The 24768-nt window shown below is 46.1% G+C and overlaps 1 protein-coding gene across 1 annotated transcript in view; it reads left to right on the forward strand.

The window, feature by feature from the left end:
- The first annotated feature begins 270 nt into the window (after positions 1–270).
- LOC118940498 overlaps positions 271–24768 on the forward strand; it is a 57119-nt gene continuing 32621 nt past the window's right edge. The window contains exon 1 of the mRNA XM_036950757.1: positions 271–541. The gene's annotated coding sequence lies outside the window, so the exon portion shown is untranslated. The remainder of the gene's footprint in view (positions 542–24768) is intronic.

A 24768-nucleotide genomic window follows, 5' to 3' on the forward strand; every position in this document is an offset into this window, starting at 1 on the left:
GCCTGGATCAGGCTGGAGAGAGCGATGCTTGGTCTGCCAGGCTCCTCCAGCCTCCATGCTCCTCACTCTCATAGGAAGAGACATTCTACACCGAAGAAACCTATTTATAGTTTGGCCCCTGGACATCCGCTCTGACTTGTAGTGTAGTAGGCTACGGGATTGTCTGTGTGTATGTTGGGAGGGGGCAGAGACTGAGAGACCAAGAGACCGAGAGACTGAGAGAGAGAGAGAGAGAGAGAGAGAGAGAGAGAGAGAGAGAGAGAGAGAGAGAGAGAGAGAGAGAGAGAGAGAGAGAGAGAGAGAGAGAGACATAGATCAGTGGATTAAGACATACGAAAGAGAGGAAGGAACTGGTCTGAGGTCCATTGTTACATTGTGAAGAAGAGGAAGAGTTGTGATTAATCATTGGATATTTTTTTTTACCCATTGAGATCAGAAGACCTTTTTCGAATGGAGACCTGGAGTGGGAGTGTTGGTCCAATCCAGTCTATTTACATGGAGCCCAGAAGATCTTGACTGGTTGCCAGAAGTCTTCTTTCTGGTGAGTGTTTCCTTTTGGCACTGCTCTTGAAAGCAGCTTTGCCAAGATTCCCTCTCAGGTGTGGAAGGCAGAGCTTAGAGCTCAGGGAGGATAGCTTCTGACCTCATGATAACAATGTGCTTGGCACTGGATTTCAGTGTCTTCTGTGATGCTTTTTAAGTAGTTTGGATTATATATTATATAGCCATTTTAAAGTAAGCAATTGATTGAGGTTTAAATTGGACTAGTTTTGCTATGGGATATTTTGACATTGAAGGTGGTCTCAAAATGATATGGAAAATATGTAAATTATCTGAACGTCAATGCACGTAGACCAAATGCTTTCTGAGATATTCTACAATTGCCATGTTTTCTAATAATAATTATAAACTGGGTGGTTCGAGCCCTGAATCCTGATTGGCAGAAAGCCGTGGAATATCACGGCTTTCTGGTATGAAAAAACATGTATTTTTACTCTTGTAATTATGTTGGTAACCAGTTTATAATAGCAATAAGGCACCTTTGGGGTTTGTGCTATATGGCCAATATACCACGGCGAAGGGCTGTGTCCAGGGTCTACGTGTTGCGTGGAGCGTAGAACAACCCTTAGCCGAGGTATTCTATATTGGCTAAATCATACCCCCTCAGGCCGTATTGCTTAATAATAACACACAGTCTAATAATAATATAACGTAGAATTAACTATGTGTTCCAGTGTCATAGATATTTAGTTAAAATATCTAACTAGGCCTTAATTCTAATATTACCACACAAACAAATATTACCACAAACACAAATTATGGCTGGTACTCTGTTCAGAGGTGCTATGTCCTCTGCCGGGAAACGCTACAGAGCAATGGTATATCATTTTATGATTACTGACAACTGCACTGGAAGACGTGATAATGATGTGAATGTGGATGGGCTGTTTTGTCAGAAGGGTATAATGCCTAGTCTTTGTCTGTTGTTAGGACATCTCTGCAATCAGCTGACCCTTCCTCCCAACACACGGTACTTTTCAACAGTACTGCTTTTGTTCCCTAGAGAATATATGGTCTGCTTTTACTAATGTTAAAACTCAGCATTTCCAGTGTTGGATTTCAATGTTTGGTGATTAAAACAACAACAACAGTAAACAAACAAACAAACACATTATTGAAAAATGAATACATTTACTAAATGCTCACATCAGCTTTTTGTGATGATGTCATGTCACATAAAGGGTCTAAATAAGGATATCCATTTTAAGATCCATTTCCTTCAATGACAACAGTTCTCCTCTATCTTCTGGGACAATAATACGCCATTAGATGAATTTCAGGGGGGAAATTAGATAATTGAATTGATTCCAGAAGGGGTCGTTGGCAGGTCTTTATAGTGCTGCATGGAGGACCCTCTCTCATTCAATAGGCCAGAAGCTCTATTCTGTCATCGCTCAGCCTCCTGTTCAAGGGGGTATTCATTAGAGCACTCCGTAGCGAAACTTTTTGAAATGGAAAAGGTTTGGCAATGTAAATAATAGTTTTTTATTTGACAGGTTTAGGTAGTTGCTCCCATTTCCTTTCTGTTTGGTTCCTAATGAATACACACACTCCAAGTGAATAGAGGATATGATGATGGCTGTTGTGTTGCGGTGTGGTGTGCCAGGTGTGGAGGGAAGCAGTGTCACTAACATACCAGTAGAGGGCCCTATCTACTGTGTGAGAGGACACAAGCTGCAGTTTGAACAGCACTGCCTCTTGAGACACACCCTTCTCTCTCTCTCTATCACTCACTCACTCTCTCTTTCTTTCTTTCTCGCTCTCTTTCTCTCTGTCTTTCCCTCTTTCTCATTTTTGAAGGTTAAGAGGTATAAAAATCCATTGGCAGGTGTCTGTCTGTCAATCCAGATAAGATGACAAGACTCTCACTGATATCAACACTATGAGGCAAGGCATGCATTATGACATAATAGGAGTTATCATCGAAGTCACATACATTATTTAACTGTTGACCTTATCTTGATGGACAGTAAGGACCCTACTTCCAGTGTATTGTGACTATAGTCTGGTAGATGTTTATGTTAGTTGTTTTAAATGCTCAAAATTGCAGCTCCAGATTGAAATGTGCCTTATTTTACATTCAGTGTAAGCAGTTGAAGCTGCGGTGGGGATGAAACACCTTCTTGGGTCTCAGCTCAGCAAGGGGTTTTGACGAGTGTCGGTTATGGAGTGTCTGGTAGCCTACCAAGTCTTAGTTTCCTCCCGTGCTGTACCTGTAAACACAGCTTGACTTGATCAAGGCAACTCATTAGCCATTCAGTTGGAGGTGTTAATGCGTGTGTGTGGCTGCGTGTACACACAATACCCCATAATGACAAAGCAAAAACAGTTTTTTAGAAATCTTGGCAAATGTACAGCACCAGTCAAAATTTTGGACACACCTACTCATTCAAGGGTTTGTCTTTATTTTACTATTTTCTACATTGTAGAAAAATAGTGAAGACATCAGAACTATGAAATAACACATATGGAATCATGTAAAAAAGAAAAAAAAAGTGTTAAACAAATGTAAATATATGTGAACCGGTTCAGGATACTAGGCGTATGTCGCAAGTCACAGCTTCACAGGAGAGCCGTTTGAACGTGAAACTTAATTTTTTAATCAAAATGCGTATTTTTGGGGGCAGAAATGCCTTCTCGAACATGTTAGGTTTTTGTGCCTTAAACACAAACGTATATTCCATCTGTAAATACAAATAAAATGGTTACATTTGGTCCGTAAACATCTGCCAAGAAGCGTAATGACATTTTTGCCAGCAGGGCTGGTTGGGCTGTTTTCATGTTATCCAGGGGTAAACAAATAATTGACCAGAGCGTCAAGTGTGCACTCCGAGAGCGAAACAGGACGGGTGGGGCTGAAAACGTACCCAAATGAAATTACCTATTTCTCAGGCCCAGAATCTAGAATATGATTAGGATAGAAAACACTCTAAAGTTTCCAAAACTGTCAAAATATTGTCTGTGAGTATAACAGAACTGATATTGCAGGCAAAAACCTGAGGAAAATCCAGAGGAAGTAAGTGCCTTCTATTTTGAAAGCTCCCTGTTCCATTGCATGCCTTCTCTCCATTTAAAGGGATATAAACCAGATTAATTTTCCTATTGCTTCCACATGGTCTGGACAGTCTTTAGACATAGTGTCAGGCTTTTATTCTGAAAAATGAACGAGAAAGACCACATCGTGTCAGTGGATGGCTGGGGGCCAGCAGAGTTTTGCATACGCAAGCAGCTTGGAGCAGACATTTTCTCTCTCTCCCCTATTAAAAATTCTACGTTCCGGTTGAAATATTATTTATTATTTATTGCAAAAACAACCTGCGGATTGATTCTAACAATAGTTTGACGTGTTTCTACGAACTTTACGAATACTATTTGGAATTTGTCTGCCCCGTCGTGACTGCTCGAGCCTGTGGATTTCTGAACATAACACGCCAACCGAATGGAGCTATTTTGAATATAAAAATAATCTTTATGGAACAAAAGGAACATTTATTTTGAAACTGGGAGTCTCGTGAGTGCAAACATCCGAAGATCATCAAAGGTAAGAGATTCAGTTTATTGCTTTTCTGACTTTTGTGACCAATCTACTTTGCTGCTAGCTGTTTGTAATGTTTTGTCTGCTGAGAGAGATGTCCTTACATAAATGCTTGGTTTGTTTTTGCCTAAAAGCTTTTTTGAACTCTGACACGCCAGGTGGATTAACAACAAGCTAAGCTGTGTTTTGCTATATTGCACTTGTGATTTCATGAAAATGTTATATTTTTTGAAATGTTATTTGAATTTGGTGCTCTGCAATTCAGCGGATGTTGACGAAAATTATCCCGCTAAAGGGATGGGTGCGCCAAGAAGTTAAGAAGGTGTGAACAATGCTGAATGGGTGTAGACAAAGAAGTGCTCTTCACTAGATTCCAAAACATTTAAAGGCGATTTTCTCAAAAGTGAGTTTACAAGTTGATAAACTTTCAAAGCAGAATTACTTTCACATTGTTCCTCAAATGCAGTGTATGATATACCATTTTGTAGCTCTGAGGCTCTACTTTTATCCTATGCAAAAAACACAATTTCACATTTTGCTATATATATGTAAGACCAAATCCAGGTGTTGAGTCACATATTTTAGATTTTAGATTCTTCGAAGTAGCCACCCTTTGCTTTGAAGACAGCTTTGCACACTCTTGGCATTCTCTCAACCAGCTTCATGAGGAATGCTTTTCCAACAGTCTTGAGGGAGTTCGCACATATGATGAGCACTTGTTGGCTTCTTTTCCTTCACTCTGTGGTCCAACTCATCCCAAACCATCTCAATTGGCTTGAGGTTGGGTGATTGTGGAGGCCAGGACATCTGATGCATCACTTCATCACTTTCCTTGCTCAAATAACCCTTACACAGCCTTGAGGTGTGTTTTGGGTCATTGTCCTGTTTATAAACAAATGATAGTCCCACAAAGTGCAAACAAGATGGGATGGTGGTTAAGTGGGAGATGGGATGGTAGCCATGCTGGTTAAGTGTGCCTTGAATTCTAAATAAATCACAGACAGTGTCACCAGCAAAGTGCCCCCACATCATCACACCACCTCCTCAATGCTTTACGGTGGGTACCAGACATGCGGAGATCATCCATTCACGTACTCTGCGTCTCACACATACACTGCGGTTGGAACAAAATATCTCAGATTTGTACTCATCAGACCAAAGGACAGATTTCCACCAGTTTAAGGTCCATTGCTCGTGTTTATTGGCCCAAGCTAGTCTCCTTTTCTTATTGGTGTCCATGAGTAGTGGTTTCTTTGCACCAATTTGACAACGAAGGCCTGATTCTCCTTTGAACAGTTGATGTTGAGATGTGTCTGTTACTTGAACTCTGTGAAGCATTTATTTGGGCTGCAATCTGAGGTGCAGTTAACTCTAATGAACGTATCCTCTGCAGTAGAGGTAACTCTGGGTCTTCCTGTGTCTGTCCTCATGGGAGACAGTTTTATCACAGCACTTGATGGTTTTTGCAACTGCACTTGAAGAAACTTTCAAAGTTTTTGAAAATTTCCAGGTTGACTGAATTTCATGTCTTAATTGGACGGTCGTTTATCTTTGCTTATTTGAGATGTTCTTGCAATAATACGGAATTGTTTTTTTTACCAAATAGGACTATCTTCTGTATACCACCCCTACCTTGTCACAACACAAATGATTGGTTCAAATGTATTAAGAAGGTGTGCTTTTTTTAACAAGGCACACCTGTCAATTGAAATGCATTCCAGGTGACTACCCCATGAAGCTGGTTGAGAGAATGCCAACAGTGTGCATTCAGCAAGAAGTGCAGACATAGATGGTCGCCTCGCTTTAGGTCCTTAGAAAACTATGCAGTTATTAGTTTTTTATGTATTATTTCTTACAATGTTAACCCAGAAAATCTCAAGTGTTAATTACATACAGCTGTGAAGAACTATTGGATATAAAAGCGATGTCAAATTACCATCATTATGAACAGGAATATGCCTTTCCCGAAGTGGATCCTTTGTTCGGACCTCCACCCTGGACGTGCGATCTTATCCTAGAGGCCAACCCAAAACAATGCGGTCGCCGCAGGAGAGGCAGACGGAGTGGCCTACTGGTCAGACTCAGAAGGTGAGCACACCATCCACCATTTCCAAGCATATAACTCGCCAATGTCCAATCTCGAGATTAAAAGGTGGACAAAATTAGGGCACGAGTTGCCTACCAGAGAGACATCAGAGATTGTAACATTCTCTGTTTCATGGAAACATGGCTCACTCGGGATATGTTGTCAGAGTCGGTACAGCCACCCGGTTTCTTCACGCATCAAGCCGACCGAAACAAACATCTCCCTGGTAAGAAGAAGGGCGGGGGTGGATGCCTTATGATTAACGACTCATGGTGTAATCACAACAACATACAGGAACTCAAGTCCTTTTGTTCACCGGACCTACAATTCCTTACAATCAAATGCCGACCACATAATCTTCCAAGAGAATTCTCTTCGATTAAAGTCACAGCCGTGTATATCCCCCCAAGCAGATCCCTCGTCGGCCCTGAAAGAACTTCACTGGACTCTATGTAAACTGGAAATCATACATCCTGAGCCTGCATTTATTGTAGCTGGGGCTTTAAAAAAAGCTAACCTAAGAAGCATACTTCCTAAATTCTATCAGCATATCATATGCGTGACAAGAGCTGATAGCTTTCTGGATCATTGCTACTTGAACTTTCGCCATACATACAAAAATCTGTTGCTCCCAGCCTATAGACAGAAACTAAAACAGGAAATGCCCGTGCTCAGGTCAATACAATGCTGGTCTGACCAATCGAATTTTACACTAAAGAATGCTTCGATCATGTGGACTGGGATATGTTCCGGATAGCCTCAGACAATAACGTTGATGTATTTCCTGACTCGTGAGCGAGTTTATTAGCAAGTGCATCGGAGACGTCCTACCCTCTGTGACCATAAAAACCGTCCCTAACCACAAACCATGGATTGATGGCAGCATTCGCGTGAAACTGAAAGCGCGAACCAACACTTTTAATCATGACAAGGTGACCGGAAACACAACCGAATACAAACAGTGCAGCTAATCCCTCTGTAAGGCAATCAAACAAGCAAAGCGTCGGTATAGAGACAAAGTAGAGTCGCAATTCAACGGCTCAATCACGAGATGTATGTGGCAGGATCTACAGTCAATCACTGATTACAAAAGAAAACCAGCCCCGTCGCAGACACCGACATCTTGCTCCCAGACAAATTAAACAACTTCTTTGCTCGCTTTGAGGACAATACAGTGCCACTGTCACAACCCACTACCAAGCCTGTGGACTCTCCTTCTCTGTGGCCAGCGTGAGTAAAACATTTAAACGTGTTAACCATCGCAAGGCTGCCGACCCAGAAGGCATCCCGAGCCACGTCCTCAGAGCATGCGCAGACCAGCTGGCTGGTGTGTTACGGACATATTCGACCAAACATATTCAACCCTGGGTCTCGACCTCGCCCTGTGCAACTGGGTCCTGGATTTTCTGACGGGCCGCCTCCAGGTGGTGAAGGTAGGTAACAACATCTCCACCCCGCTGATCCTCAACACTGGAGCCCCACAAGGGTGCGTTCTCAGCCCTCTCCTGTACTCCTTGTTCACCCATGACTGCATGGCCATGCATGCTTCCAACTCAATCATTAAGTTTGCAGAAGACACTGCAGTGGTAGGCCTGGTTACCAACAATGACAAGACAGCCTACAGGGAGGAGGAGAGGGCCCTTGGAGTGTGGTGTCAGGAAAATAACCTCTCACTTAACGTCAGCAGAACAGGTGAGATGATCGTGGACTTCAGGGAGCAGTGGAGGGAGCACCCCAGTAGTGGAGAAAGTGGAACGTTTTGAGTTCCTCTGTGTACACGTCATGGACGGACTGAAGTCGTCCACCCACACAGACAGCGTGGTGAAGAAGGCGCAATAGCACCTCTTCAACTTCCGGAGGCTGAAGAGATTTGGCTTGTCATCTAAAACACTCATAGGCTTTTGCAGATGCACAATCGAGAGCATTCTGTCGGGCTGTATCGCCGCCTGGTGCGGCAATTGCACCGCGCTCAACGGCAAGGCTCTCCAGAGGGCGGTGGGGTCTGCACAGCGCATCGCCGGGGGCAGACTGCCTGCCCTCCAGGTCACCTACAGCACCCGATGTCACAGGAAGGCCAAGGAGATCGTCGGGAACAACAACCACCCCAGCCACTGCCTGTTCACCCCACTATCATCTAGAGGGCCAATTCAGTGCAGGTGCATCAAGCCTGGGACCGAGAGCCTGGGGTTCAGCTTCTATCTCAAGTCTACCAGACTGTTATATAGCCATCACTGGCATAGAAAGGATGCTGCCATCATACAGACTCAAATCTCTCCACTTAAATAAATTGACTTAATAAAGGTATCACTGGTCTAAATAACACCACTTTACTAATGTTTACATCGAGGTATCACTAGTCACTTTAAATAATGTCACTTTAATAATGTTTACATATCCTACATTACTCATCCCATAAGTATATACTGTATTCTACAGCATCTACTGCATCTTGCCCATGCCGCGCACCATCGCTCATCCATATATTTATATGTACATGTTATTCATCCCTTTACATTTGTGTGCATTTGTGTGTATAAGGTAGTTGTTGTGAATTTGTTAGATTACTTGTTAGATTTTACTGCATTGTTGGAAATAGAAGCACAAGCATTTCGCTACACTTGCATTAACATCTGCTAACCATGTGTATGTGACCAATAACATTTGATTTGATTTGAAGCTGTCATCAAAGCAAAGGGTGACAACTTTGAAGAATCTAAAATATAACATGTATTTTGATTTGTTTAACACTTTTTGGGTTACTAACTGATTCCATATGTGTATGGAGACCCTTTACTCAGTACTTTGTTGAAGCAGCTTTGGCAGTGGTTACAGCCTTGAGCTTTCTCGGTTATGAAGCTACAAGCTTGACACACCTGCAGATCCTCTCAAGCTCTGTCAGGTTGGATGGGGAGCTTCGCTGCACAGCTATTTTCAGGTCTCTCCAGAGATGTTCGATCGGGTTCAAGTCCGGGCTCTGGCTGACTCAAGGACATTCAGAGACTTGTCCCGAAGCCACTCATGCATTGTCTTGGCTGTGTGCTTATGGTTCTTGTCCTGTTGGAAGGTAAATCTACGCCCCAGTCTGAGGTCCCGAGTGCTCTGGAGCAGGTTTTCATCAAGGATCTCTCTGTACTTTGCTCCAATCACCTTTCCCTCAATCCTGACTAGTCTCCCAGTCCCTGCTGCTGAAAAACATCCACACAGCATGATGCTTCCACCACCATGCTTCACCGTAGGGATGGATGGTGGCAGGTTTCCTCCAGATGTAACGCTTGGCATTCAGAGTTCAATCTTGGTTTCATCAGACCAGAGAATCTTGTTTCTCGTGGTCTGAGAGTTCCTTAGGTGCCTTTTGGCAAACTCCAAGTGGAGTGTCTTGTGCCTTTTACTGAGGAGTGGCTTCCTTCTGGCTTTTCTACCATAAAGGCCTGATTGGTGGAGTGCGGCATAGCTGGTTGGCCTTCTGGAAGGTTCTCCCATCTCCACAGAGGAACTCTGGAGCTCTGTCTGAGTGACCACTGGGTTCTTGGTCACCTCCATGACCAAGACCCTTCTCCCCCGATTGCTCGTTTTAGCCGGGCGGCCAGCTCTAGGAAGAGTCTTAGTGGTTCCAAACTTCTTCCATTTAAGAATGATGGAGGCCAAAGTGTTCTTGGGGACCTTCTGTGCTGCAGAAATGTTTTAGTACCCTTCCCCATATCTGTGCCTCGACACAGTCCTGTCTCAGAGCTCTAGAGACAATTCCTTTGACCTCATGGCATGGTTTTTGCTCTGACATGTACTATCAATCAATCAATCAGTCAAATGTTTTTTTATAAACCCCTTTTTACATCAGCCAATGTCACAAAGTGCTGTACAGAAACCCAGCCTAAAACCTCAAACAGCAATCAATGCAGATGGAAAGTCAACTGTGGGACCTCATATAGACAGGTGTGTGCCTTTCCAAATCATGTCCAATCAATTTAATTTACCACAGCTGGACTCCAGTCAAGTTGTAGAAACATCTCAAAGCATGATCAATGGAAACAGGATGGACCTGACCTCAATTTCGAGTCTCATAGCTAAGGATCTGAATACTTATGGAAGTAAAGTATTTCTGTTATTTATTTTTAATACATTTGCAAAAATGTCTAAAAACCTGTTTTTGTTTTGTCATTATGGTGTATTGTGTGTATAATGATGAGGAAATGTTTTTATTTAATCAGTTTTAGAATAAGGCCAGAACGCAACAAAATGTGGAAGAAGTCAAGGGGTCTGAATACTTTCCAAATGCACTGTATGTGTGTATTCTCATGTGTGTCTGTTTTGTGTCCTCCCCCGTGACATAGCTTTGACTCTAATCACTGCTCTTGTTCTGACTCACTTCTCCTCCAACGCAGAAAAGAGGAAGAGGACCACAGTAATTACCACAGCATCTCTACGTCTGACATTTATGTTAGTCAATCCACAAACCAGTTGACTTTTATGGAGAACAGCCTTGTTCTCTCTCCAGTGATGGAAACATATTTAGCCATTAACTATCCAACCCAACGTCTAATTATTTTCACCACAATGTCTGTTCTGTTATTGCTCACAATTACACCTGTGATACTGAGTTTACTATGTGGTCCATAACATCCTCCACATTCATGTGACAAAATCTGCTCTGTATTCATGGATTCTGGTAAACTGGGATTCTAGGATTCCCTGATTCAGTGATTCGGTGATCCACCCTTCAACATCCCCCCTCTGAGACACAGTGTGGCATGTAGATCCTCCCTTCAATGCTGAATAGGACATGGTGTGTGCAGTACATCCTTGTTGGCCAGAATTCAAAGTGAGGGCCATGATACTTCCGGCGCCAACAGATATGGCCGCCTCGCTTCGCGTTCCTAGGAAACTATGCAGTATTTTGTTTTTTTACTTGTTATTTCTTACATTGGTACCCCAGGTAATCTTAGGTTTCATTATATGCTGCCGGGAGGAACTACTGAATATAAGAGCAACGTCAACTCAGCATCATTACGACCAGGAATATGACTCTCCCGAAGTGGATCCTGTGTTTTGCCTTCCATCCAGGACAATGGATCGGATCCCAGCAGGGGACCCAAAACAACGACGCCGTAAATGGGGCAAACGAAGCGGTCTTCTGGTCAGGCTCCGGAGACGGGCACATCGCGCACCACTCCCTAGCATACTACTCGCCAATGTCCAGTCTCTTGACAACAAGGTTGATGAAGTCCGAGCAAGAGTAGCATTCCAGAGAGACATCAGAGACTGTAACGTTCTTTGCTTCACGAAAACATGGCTCACTCGAGAGACGCTAACGAGTCGGTGCAGCCAGCTGGTTTCTTCACACATCGCGCCGACAGAAACAAGCATCTTTCTGGTAAGAAGAGGGGTGGGGGGGGTATGCCTTATGATTAACGAGACGTGGTGTGATCATAACAACATACAGGAACTTAAGTCCTTCTGTTCACCTGACTTAGAATTCCTCACAATCAAATGTCGACCGCATTATCTACCAAGGGAATTCTCTTCGATTATAATCACAGCCGTATATATTCCCCAACAAGCAGACACATCGATGGCCCTGAACAAACTTTATTTGACTCTATGTAAACTGGAAACCACATATCCTGAGGCTGCATTCATTGTAGCTGGGGATTTTATCAAGGCTAATCTGAAAACAAGACTCCCTAAATTCTATCAGCATATCGATTGTGCTACCAGGGCTGGTAAAACCCTGGATCTGTCACGTTCGTGGTATGTAGGAGACGAAGGCGCATCGTGATGTGAATACATACTTATTTAATGAAGAAAACTCTAAATAAACGTACAAAACGACCGTGACACTATAATATAATATTGAAGCCACAGGCAACTAGACATAGACAATAAGCCACGACATACCCAAGGAATATGGCTGCCTAAATATGGTTCCCAATCAGAGACAACGATAAACAGCTGCCTCTAATTGAGAACCAATCTAGGCAACCATAGACATACATAACACCTAGACTAGTAAACACCCATAGACATACAAAACCCCTAGACAGGGACAAAAACACATACAATCACCCATGCCACACCCTGACCTAACCAAATTAATAAAGAAAACGAAGGACAATAAGGTCAGGGCGTGACGGGATCATTGTTATTCTAAATTCCACGACGCATATAACGCCCTCACCCGCTCTCCTTTCGAAAAGCTGACCACGACTCCATTTTGTTGCTTCCAGCCTACAGACAGAGACTAAAACAAGAAGCTCCCGTGCTCAGGTCTGTTCAACGCTGATCCGACCAATCTGATTCCACGCTTCAAGATTGCTTCGATCACGTGGATTGGGATATGTTCCGCATTGCGTCCAACAACAACTTTGACAAATACGCTGATTCGATGAGCGAGTTCATTAGAAAGTGCATCAGCGATGTTATACCCACAGCAATGAATAAAACATTCCCAAACCAGAACCCGTGAATTGATGGCAGCATTCGCGCAAAACTGAATGCGCGAACCACTGCTTTTAACCAGGGCAAGGTGACCGGAAACATGACAGAATACAAACAATATAGCTATTCCCTCCGCAAGGCAATCAAACAAGCTAAGTGTCAGTATAGAGACAAAGAGTTGCAATTCAACAGCTAAGACACAAGAGGTATGTGGCAGGGTCTACAGTCAATCACGGATTACAAAAAGAAAACCAGCCCCGTCGCGGACCAGGATGTCTTGCTCCCAGACAGACTAAATAACTTTTTTGCTCGCTTTGAGGACAATACAGTGCCACTGACACGGCCCGCTACCAGAACCTGTGGGCTCTCCTTCACTGCAGCCGTGAGGAAAACATTTAAACGTGTTAACCCTCGCAAGGCTGTGGGCCACCATGGGCCACCATTGTTCCTGTTCCCAAGAAAGCTAAGGTAACTGAGCTAAACGACAACCGCCCCGTAGCACTCACTTCCGTCATCATGAAGTGCTTTGTCAAGGACCATATCACTTCCCCCCTACCTGACACCCTAGACCAACTCCAATTTGCTTACCTCCCCAATAGGTCCATAGACGACGCAATCGCAACCACACAGCACACTGTCCTAACCCATCTGGACAAGAGGAATACCTATGTGAGAATGCTGTTCATCGACTACAGCTCAGCATTTAACACCATAGCACCCTCCAAACTCGTCATCAAGCTCGAGACCCTGGGTCTCGACCACGCCCTGTGCAACTGGGTACTGGACTTCCTGACGGGCCGCCCCCCCGGGTGGTGAGGGTAGGTAACAACATCTCCACCTCACTGGTCCTCAACACTGAGACCCCACAAGGGTGCGTTCTGAGCCCTCTCCTGTACTCCCTGTTCACCCACGACTGCGTGGCCATGTGTAACCGGTGCTATACTGCACCGCTGTAACTCTGCGTTGTGTGTGGTTGATTGAGACTATAGAAGTGGACTTTGGAGATCAGGTAGTTTTAATCAAGCAGAACTCATTCTCTGCATCCTGCATCTACATCCAAAAGGAAAGAAAACATTTGTAGAGCACATATGTTTCTGCGAATCGTCGCCTCTTTCTCCCTCAGTGCATCAAAATTATTTTAGAATACAAAAATTAATACAGTCTCTCCTTACATAACATACATAACATATTTTACATAGATAAAACCACATACCTGCATCTAAAAGGAAATAAAACATTTGTAGAGCACATATGTTCTGAGAATCGTTGCCTCTTTCTACAACAGATGCACAATAGGAGGGACTGGGATCATTCGAGGAGCTAGCCATCGTTCACACATACAATAGCCTGCTAATACCTTAGCTAGCTATTAACCACATGTTGAATTCAGAATGTTGATATCATCCTAAAAAGTACAATTACAAGTGCATCTTAACAATACCATCCACTTATGAGTAACCTCTAAATATACATCATTATTCATGAACAAAACACTGTGTGAATGACATTGTACTTAAAATAATCAAACTTTTCTGAAGACAGAAGAAGCGTGCCTACCTCTCTCAGTGCTTCAAAATGATTTGAGCACGAGCACGCAGGGCAAAACGTAAGTACACACTCCCCTTCTCCCAGGATGCAGGCATGCATATTAATGAATCAACACGACATATTAATATATGAACCTGGTGAAATTCACATAATACTTTAACAACTGTTACACATGCAACCCTCCAACTCAATCATCAAGTTTGCGGACGTCACTACAGTGGTAGGCTTAATTACCAACAACGACGAGACGGCCTAAAGGGAAGAGGTGAGGGCCCTCGGAGTTTGGTGTCGGGAAAATAACCTCACACTCAATGTCAACAAAACAAAGGAGATGATTGTGGACTTCAAGAACCAGCAGAGGGAGCACCCCCCTATCCACATCGACAGGACAGTAGTGGAGAGGGTAGTAAGTTTTATGTTCCTCGGCGTACACATCACGGACAAACTGAATTGATCCACCCACACAGACAGCGTTGTCTTTAACCTCAGGAGGCGCCTCTTTAACCTCAGGAGGCTGAAGAAATTTGGCTTGTCACCAAAAGCACTCACAAACTTGTGTAACCCAGATGCACAATCGAGAACATCCTGTCGGGCTGTATCATCGCCTGGTACGGCAACTGCTCCGCCCACAACCGTAAGGCTCTCCAGAGTGTAGTGAGGTCTGCACAACGCATCACTGGGGGCAAACTACCTGCCCTCCAAGACACCTACACCACCCGATGTCACAGGAAGGCCATAAAGATCATCAAGGACAACACCACCCGATGTCACAGGAAGGCCATAAAGATCATCAAGGACAACAAACACCCGAGCCACTGCCTGTTCACCCGCTATCATCCTGAAGGCTAGGTCAGTACAGGTGCATCAAAGCAGGGACCGAGAGACTGAAAAACAGCTTCTATCTCAAGGCCATCAGACTGTTAAACAGCCACCACTAACATTGAGTTGCTGCTGCCAACATACTGACTCAACTCCAGCCACTTTAATAATGGAAATGGATGGAGATTGATGTACAAAACGTATCACTAGCCACTTAATATAATGTTTACACACCCTACATTACTCATCACAGATGTATATGTATATACTGTACTCTATCATCTACTGCATCTTGCCATCTTTATGTAATACATGTATCACTAGCCACAAACTATGCCTCTTTATGTTTATATACCCTACATTACTCATCTCATATGTATATACTGAACTCTATATCATCTACTGCATCATGCCTATGCCGTTCTGTACCATCACTCATTCATATATCTTTATGTACATATTATTTATCCCTTTACACTTGTGTGTATGAACTAGTCATTGTAAAATTGTTAGGTTAGATGTTGGTTATTACTGCATTGTTGGAACTAGAAGCACAAGCATTTCGCTACACAAGCATTAACATCTGATAACCATGTGTATGTGACAAATACATTTGATTTGATTTGATTTTGATTTGATTTGATGATGATGAGTGTGTGACCCTCGGGCAGAAAACTAAAAACACACAGTGACAATGAGAATCAGCCCTATTTTCTCCGCTACTCCGACTCTGTCAATTACTCAGGATTAAGAGCAGGAATCAGAGAGGAAAGATGTTCTACTTCCTGAGTAAGTGGCTCTATAGCTGACAGGGTTTTCAGTCACTGTTCAAAATGGAGTCTAAGAGCATCTTTCCCATCTTTCCCAGCAGGTAAAGCTTTACATTCCTTTGCTGTAGGCTACGATACTGTGTGTTAGAGAGTAGATGCCTAGATGCTGGACCGGCGCCAGCGGGTCCATTTGCAGGGAGATTAGAGAAGCATTGCTGCAGAGTGTACTGTAGCAGGAGAATATTTGTGATGGAGAACTGTTACGCAAGCAGATGGCAGACTTCCTCATAGAACCAGACATCGAACAGAGGGCAAACAGAACTGTTCCAGACTGCCGGACCACTCTGGGTCGAGACGACCACAGTTTTTTCAGATAACCGTATTGACTTAGGTGTTAGCGGAGTAACAGTGTCATTATCGAGGACACACTGGATCAAAGTGCGGTGTTAGATTATTCCATTATTAGGGGCTGTTTTTCCACTAGCTTGAGATGATGAAGAGAAATGAGTTGGTGAGGCACACCTGAATAAGCGTTTCTCTTCCATGTGTTGTCAGCTGTCCGAAGCTCCTCTGATGTTGAAAGCTTCTCTGCACCTAACTGACAACAGGTTAGCTCAGACCAATATTTCAGGTGCTACAGTAGTGGAGGCAAGTTGTAGGTGTTGTTTTGTCAACCATTTAATGACATTACTAGTATGTGGGTTTCTCAATATGCATACTACCATGCTCCACACTCTCATGTTCCTAGTGCATTCTCCAAGGACCTACTTTCTTGTGAGGAAGAGAGTGTGAAGAACGCATAAAACATTACATTTGAGAAGCACTCACACTCCCCCTACTGTATTACCTCACACTGCACCTCTCCATTCACGGGACCTCCTTCCAGCAAGGACATTGGCAACAATAGAGACGGAACAAGATATACACAAAGCAAACATTTTACTTCATAATTTTCAGCTAGCTACAGTTTAAGTCGGAAGTTTACATACACCTTCGCCAAATACATTTCAACTCAGTTTTTCACAATTCCTGACATTTAATCCCAGTAGAAATTCCCTGTTTTAGGTCAGTTAGGGTCACCACTTTATTTTAAGAATGTAAAATAAACCAGAATAATAGTAGGAGAATGATCTATTTCAGCTTGTATGTCTTTCATAACATTCCCAGTGGGTCATAGTATTTGGTAGCATTGCCTTTAAATTGTTTAACTTGGGTCAAATGTTCCGGGTAGCCTTCCACAAGCTTCCCGCAATAAGTTGGGTGAATTTTGGCCCATTCCTCCTGACAGAGCTGGTGTAACTGAGTCAGGTTTGTAGGCCTCCTTGTTCGCACATGCTTTTTTGTTCTGCCCACAAATTTTCTGTAGGATTGAGGTCAGGGCTTTGTGATGGCCACTCAAATGCATTGACTTTGTTGTCCTTAAGCCATTTTGCCACAACTCTGGAAGTATGCTTGTGGTCATGGTCCATTTGGAAGACCTATTTGAGACCAAGCTTTAACTTCCTGACTGATGTCTTGAGATGTTGCTTCAATATATACACACAATGTTCTATTTTGTGAAGTGCAGCAGTCCCTCCTGCAGCAATGCACCCCCACAACATGATGCTGCCACCCCCATGCTTCACTGTTGGGATGGTGTTCTTCGGATTGCAAGGCTTCCCTTTTTTCCTCCAAACATAACGATGGTCATTATGGCAAAACGTTCTACTTTTGTTTCAAAAGACCAGAGGACATTACTCCAGAAAGTATCTTCAATGTCCCCATGTGCAGTTGCAAACCGCAGTCTGGCTTTTTTACGGCGGTTTGGGAGCAGTGACTTCTTCCTTGCTGAGAGGCCTTTCAGGTTATGTCAATATATGACTATATTTACTGTGGATATAGGTACTTTTGTACCTGTTTCCTCCAGCATCTTCACAAGGTCCTTTGCTGTTGTTCTGGGATTGACTTGCACTTTTCGCACCAAAGTATGTTCATCTCTAGGAGACAGAACGCGTCTCCTTCCTGAGTGGTATGACGACTGCGATCATGGGTGTAGCGTCTGACAGAGAGAGGGATTATGGGTGTAGCGTCAGACAGAGAGAGGGATCATGGGTGTAGCGTCAGACAGAGAGAGGGATCACGGGTGTAGCGTCAGACAGAGATGGATCATGGGTGTAGCGTCAGACAGAGAGAGGGATCATGGGTGTAGCTGTAGACAGAGAGAGGGATCATGGGTGCAGCTGTAGACAGAGAGGGATCATGGGTGTAGTGTCAGACAGAGAGAGGGATCATGGGTGTAGTGTCAGACAGAGAGGGATCATGTGTGTAGCGTCAGACAGAGAGAGGGATCATGGGTGTAGTGTCAGACAGAGAGGGATCATGGGTGTAGCATCAGACAGAGAGAGGGATCATGGGTGTAGTGTCAGACAGAGAGGGATCATGGGTGTAGTGTCAGACAGAGAGGGATCATGGGTGTAGCGTCAGACAGAGAGAGGGATCAAGGGTGTAGCGTCAGACAGAGAGAGGGATCATGGGTGTAGTGTCAGACAGAGAGGGAACATGGGTGTAGCGTCAGACAGAGAGGGAACATGGGTGTAGTGTCAGACAGAGAGGGAACATGGGTGTAGTGTCAGACAGAGAGGGAACATGGGTGTAGTGTCAGACAGAGAGGGAACATGGGTGTAGCGTCAGACAGAGAGAGGGATCATGGGTGCAGCTGAAGACAGAGAGAAGGATCATGGGTGTAGCTGTAGACAGAGAGAGGGATCAAGGGTGTAGCGTCAGACAGAGAGGGATCATGGGTGTAGCATCAGACAGAGAGGGATCATGGGTGTAGCTGTAGACAGAGAGAGGGATCAAGGGTGTAACTGTAGAGAGAGAGAGAGGGATCATGGGTGCAGCTGTAGACAGAGAGAGGGATCAAGGGTGTAACTGTAGAGAGAGAGAGAGGGATCATGGGTGCAGCTGTAGACAGAGAGAGGGATCAAGGGTGTAACTGTAGAGAGAGAGAGAGGGATCATGGGTGCAGCTGTAGACAGAGAGATGGATCATGGGTGTAGCATCAGACAGAGAGAGGGATCATGGGTGTAGCATCAGACAGAGAGGGATCATGGGTGTAGCTGTAGACAGAGAGAGGGATCATGGGTGTAGCGTCTGACAGAGAGAGGGATCATGGGTGTAGCGTCTGACAGAGAGAGGGATCATGGGTGTAGCGTCAGACAGAGAGAGGGATCATGGGTGTAGCGTCAGACAGAGAGGGATCATGGGTGTAGCGTCAGACAGAGAGAGGGATCATGGGTGTAGCTGTAGACAGAGAGAGGGATCATGGGTGCAGCTGTAGACAGAGAGAGGGATCATGGGTGTAGTGTCAGACAGAGAGGGATCATGGGTGTAGCGTCAGACAGAGAGAGGGATCAAGGGTGTAATTGTAGAGAGAGAGGGATCATGGGTGTAGCTGTAGACAGAGAGAGGGATCAAGGGTGTAATTGTAGAGAGAGAGGGATCATGGGTGTAACTGTAGAGAGAGAGAGGGATCATGGGTCCAGCTGTAGACAGAGAGAGGGATCAAGGGTGTAATTGTAGAGAGAGAGAGGGATCATGGGTGTGACTGTAGAGAGAGAGAGGGATCATGGGTCCAGCTGTAGACAGAGAGAGGGATCAAGGGTGTAATTGTAGAGAGAGAGAGGGATCATGGGTGTAACTGTAGAGAGAGAGAGGGATCATGGGTGTATTGTCAGACAGAGAGGGATCATGGGTGTAGCATCAGACAGAGAGAGGGATCATGGGTGCAGCTGTAGACAGAGAGAGGGATCATGGGTGCAGCTGTAGACAGAGAGAGGGATCATGGGTGCAGCTGTAGACAGAGAGAGGGATCATGGGTGTGACTGTAGAGAGAGAGAGGGATCATGGGTACAGCTGTAGACAGAGAGAGGGATCAAGGGTATAACTTTAGACAGAGAGAGGGATCATGGGTGCAGCTGTAGACAGAGAGAGGGATCATGGGTGTAGCGTCAGACAGAGAGAGGGATCATGGGTGTAGTGTCAGACAGAGAGGGATCATGGGTGTAGCGTCAGACAGAGAGGGATCATGGGTGCAGCTGAAGACAGAGAGAGGGATGATGGGTGTAGCTGTAGACAGAGAGAGGGATCAAGGGTGCAGCTGTAGACAGAGAGCGGGATCATGGGTCCAGCTGTAGACAGAGAGAGGGATCATGGGTGCAGCTGTAGACAGAGAGAGGGATCATGGGTGCAGCTGTAGACAGAGAGAGGGATCAAGGGTGTAGCGTCAGACAGAGAGAGGGATCATGGGTGTAGCGTCAGACAGAGAGAGGGATCATGGGTGTAGCATCAGACAGAGAGAGGGATCATGGGTGCATCTGAAGACAGAGAGATTGATCATGGGTGTAGCTGTAGACAGAGAGAGGGATCAAGGTTGTAACTCTAGAGAGAGAGAGGGATAATGGGTGTAATTGTAGAGAGAGAGAGAGGGATCATGGGTGTATTGTCAGACAGAGAGGGATCATGGGTGTAGCATCAGACAGAGAGAGGGATCATGGGTACAGCTGTAGACAGAGAGAGGGATCATGGGTGCAGCTGTAGACAGAGAGAGGGATCATGGGTGCAGCTGTAGACAGAGAGAGGGATCATGGGTGTAGCGTCAGACAGAGAGAGGGATCATGGGTGTAGCGTCAGACAGAGAGGGATCATGGGTGTAGCGTCAGACAGAGAGGGATCATGGGTGTAGCGTCATACAGAGAGAGGGATCATGGGTGTAGCATCAGACAGAGAGAGGGATCATGGGTGTAGTGTCAGACAGAGAGGGATCATGGGTGTAGCGTCAGACAGAGAGAGTGATCATGGGTGTAGTGTCAGACAGAGAGGGATCATGGGTGTAGTGTCAGACAGAGAGAGGGATCATGGGTGTAGTGTCAGACAGAGAGGGATCATGGGTGTAGCGTCACACATAGAGAGGGATCATGGGTGTAGCGTCAGACAGAGAGAGGGATCATGGGTGCAGCTGAAGACAGAGAGAGGGATGATGTGTTACGGTGAGTGAATGAGGACCCAAAAGCGAACTAACTTAAACAGAGCTTCTTTAATAACCAAACATAGGTAGGCTCAGATAGACCGGCAGATTCCGACAGGACAGGACAAGGTTACAGCAAACATGACGATAGTCTGGCTCAGGCATGAAACACAACAAACAAGAATCCGACAAGGACAGGAACAAAAACAGAGAGAGATATAGGGGACTAATCAGAGGGAAAAGGGGAACAGGTGGGAGAAGGGGTGACGAGGTAGTCAAGAGGAGACAAGGAACAGCTGGGGGAAAGCGGGGGAGAAAAGGTAACCTAATACGACCAACAGAGGGAGACAGGGTGAAAGGAAAGGACAGAGAGACACAACATGACAATACATGACAGTACCCCCCCACTCACCGAGCGCCTCCTGGCGCACTCGAGGAGGAAACCTGGCGGCAACGGAGGAAATCCTCGATCAGCGCACGGTCCAGCACGTCCCGAGAGGGAACCCAACTCCTCTCCTCAGGACCGTACCCCTCCCAATCAACGAGGTACTGGTGACCACGGCCCCGAGGACGCATGTCCAAAATCCTGCGGACCCTGTAGATGGGTGCGCCCTCGACAAGGATTGGGGGGGGGGGGGGAAGACGAGCGGGGGCGCGAAGAACGGGCTTAATACAGGAGACATGGAAGACCGGGTGGACGCGACAAAGGTATCGCGGAAGAAGAAGTCGAACTGCGACAGGATTAATGACCCGAGAAATACGGAACGGACCAATGAACCGCGGGGTCAACTTGCGAGAAGCCGTCTTAAGGGGAAGGTTCTGAGTGGAGAGCCAAACTCTCTGACCGCGACAATATCTAGGACTCTTAGTTCTACGCTTATTAGCAGCCCTCACAGTCTGCGTCCTATAACGGCAAAGTGCAGACCTGACCCTCTTCCAGGTGCGCTCGCAACGTTGGACAAAAGCCTGAGCGGAGGGGACGCTGGACTCGGCGAACTGAGATGAGAACAGCGGAGGCTGGTACCCGAGGCTACTCTGAAAAGGAGATAGCCCGGTCGCAGACGAAGGAAGCGAGTTGTGGGCGTATTCTGCCCAGGGGAGCTGTTCTGACCAAGACGCAGGGTTGCGAAAAGAAAGACTGCGTAAGATGCGACCAATAGTCCGATTGGCCCGTTCTGCTTGACCGTTAGACTGGGGGTGAAAGCCGGAAGAGAGACTGACGGAAGCCCCAATCAAACGGCAAAACTCCCTCCAAAATTGAGACGTGAATTGCGGACCTCTGTCCGAAACGACGTCTGACGGAAGGCCATGAATTCTGAAAACATTCTCGATGATGATTTGTGCCGTCTCTTTAGCAGAAGGAAGCTTAGCAAGGGGAATGAAATGAGCCGCCTTAGAGAACCTATCGACAACCGTAAGAATAACAGTCTTCCCCGCTGACGAAGGCAGTCCGGTGACAAAATCTAAGGCGATGTGAGACCACGGTCGAGAGGGAATGGGAAGCGGCCTGAGACGGCCGGCAGGAGGGGAGTTACCGGACTTAGTCTGCGCGCAGACCGAACAAGCAGCCACGAAACGACGCGTGTCATGCTCCCGGGTGGGCCACCAAAAACGCTGGCGAATGGAAGCAAGCGTACCCCGAACGCCAGGGTGGCCGGCTAACTTGGCAGAGTGAGCCCACTGAAGAACGGCCAGACGAGTAGGAACGGGAACGAAAAGAAGGTTCCTAGGACAAGCGCGCGGCGACGGAGTGTGAGTGAGCGCTTGCTTTACCTGCCTCTCAATTCCCCAGACAGTCAACCCGACAACACGCCCCTCAGGGAGAATCCCCTCGGGGTCAGTGGAGGCTACTGAAGAACTGAAGAGACGAGATAAAGCATCAGGCTTGGTGTTCTTAGAGCCCGGACGATAAGAAATCACGAACTCGAAACGAGCGAAAAACAGCGCCCAACGCGCCTGACGCGCATTAAGTCGTTTGGCAGAACGGATGTACTCAAGGTTCCTATGGTCAGTCCAAACGACAAAAGGAACGGTCGCCCCCTCCAACCACTGTCGCCATTCGCCTAGGGCTAACCGGATGGCGAGCAGTTCGCGGTTTCCCACATCATAGTTACGTTCCGACGGCGACAGGCGATGAGAAAAATACGCGCATGGGTGGACCTTGTCGTCAGAGAGGGAGCGCTGAGAAAGAATGGCTCCCACGCCCACCTCTGACGCGTCAACCTCGACAACGAACTGTCTAGAGACGTCAGGTGTAACAAGGATAGGAGCGGATGTAAAACGATTCTTGAGGAGATCAAAAGCTCCCTGGGCGGAAACGGACCACTTAAAGCACGTCTTGACAGAAGTAAGGGCTGTGAGAGGAGCTGCCACCTGACCGAAATTACGGATGAAACGACGATAGAAGTTCGCGAAGCCGAGAAAGCGCTGCAGCTCGACGCGTGACTTAGGGGCGGGCCAATCAATGACAGCTTGGACCTTAGCGGGATCCATCTTAATGCCTTCAGCGGAAATAACAGAACCGAGAAATGTGACGGAGGAGGCATGAAAAGTGCACTTCTCAGCCTTCACAAAAAGACAATTCTCTAAAAGGCGCTGGAGGACACGTCGAACGTGCTGAAGATGAATCTGGAGTGACGGTGAAAAAATCAGGATATCGTCAAGGTAAACGAAAACAAAGATGTTCAGCATGTCTCTCAGGACATCATTGACTAATGCCTGAAAGACAGCTGGAGCGTTAGCGAGGCCGGAAGGAAGAACCCGGTATTCAAAGTGCCCTAACGGAGTGTTAAACGCCGTCTTCCACTCGTCCCCCTCCCTGATGCGCACGAGATGGTAAGCGTTACGAAGGTCCAACTTAGTGAAAAACCTGGCTCCCTGCAGGATCTCGAAGGCTGAAGACATAAGAGGAAGCGGATAACGATTCTTAACTGTTATGTCATTCAGCCCTCGATAATCTATGCAGGGGCGCAGAGACCCGTCCTTCTTCTTGACAAAAAAAACCCCCGCTCCGGCGGGAGAGGAGGAGGGGACTATGGTACCGGCGTCAAGAGCTACAGACAAATAATCCTCGAGAGCCTTACGTTCGGGAGCCGACAGAGAGTATAGCCTACCCCGGGGGGGAGTGGTTCCCGGAAGGAGATCAATACTACAATCATACGACCGGTGTGGAGGAAGAGAGGTGGCCCTGGACCGACTGAACACCGTGCGCAGATCGTGATATTCCTCCGGCACCCCTGTCAAATCACCAGGCTCCTCCTGTGAAGAAGAGACAGAGGAAACAGGAGGGATAGCAGACATTAAACATTTCACATGACAAGAGACGTTCCAGGAGAGGATAGAATTACTAGACCAATTAATGGAAGGATTATGACAAACTAGCCAGGGATGGCCCAAAACAACAGGTGTAAAAGGTGAACGAAAAATCAAAAAAGAAATGGTTTCGCTATGATTACCAGAAACAGTGAGGGTTAAAGGTAGCGTCTCACGCTGAATCCTGGGGAGAGGACTACCATCCAGGGCGAACAAGGCCGTGGACTCCCTTAACTGTCTGAGAGGAATGTCATGTTCCCGAGCCCAGGTCTCGTCCATAAAACAGCCCTCCGCCCCAGAGTCTATTAAGGCACTGCAGGAAGCTGACGAACCGGTCCAGCGTAGATGGACCGACAAGGTAGTGCAGGATCTTGAAGGAGAGACAGGAGTAGTAGCGCTCACCAGTAGCCCTCCGCTTACTGATGAGCTCTGGCTTTTACTGGACATGAAGTGACAAAATGACCAGCAGAACCGCAATAGAGACAGAGGCGGTTGGTGATTCTCCGTTCCCTCTCCTTAGTCGAGATGCGGATACCTCCCAGCTGCATAGGCTCAGCTCCCGAGCCGGCAGAGGAAGATGGTAGTGATGCGGAGAGGGGGGCAACGGAGAACGCGAGCTCCTTTCCACGAGCTCGGTGACGAAGATCAACCCGTCGCTCAATGCGAATAGCGAGTTCAATCAGGGAATCCACGCTGGAAG

Source organism: Oncorhynchus mykiss, chromosome 17 (assembly GCF_013265735.2).
Source record: "Oncorhynchus mykiss isolate Arlee chromosome 17, USDA_OmykA_1.1, whole genome shotgun sequence".
Classification (NCBI taxonomy): Eukaryota; Metazoa; Chordata; class Actinopteri; order Salmoniformes; family Salmonidae; genus Oncorhynchus; species Oncorhynchus mykiss.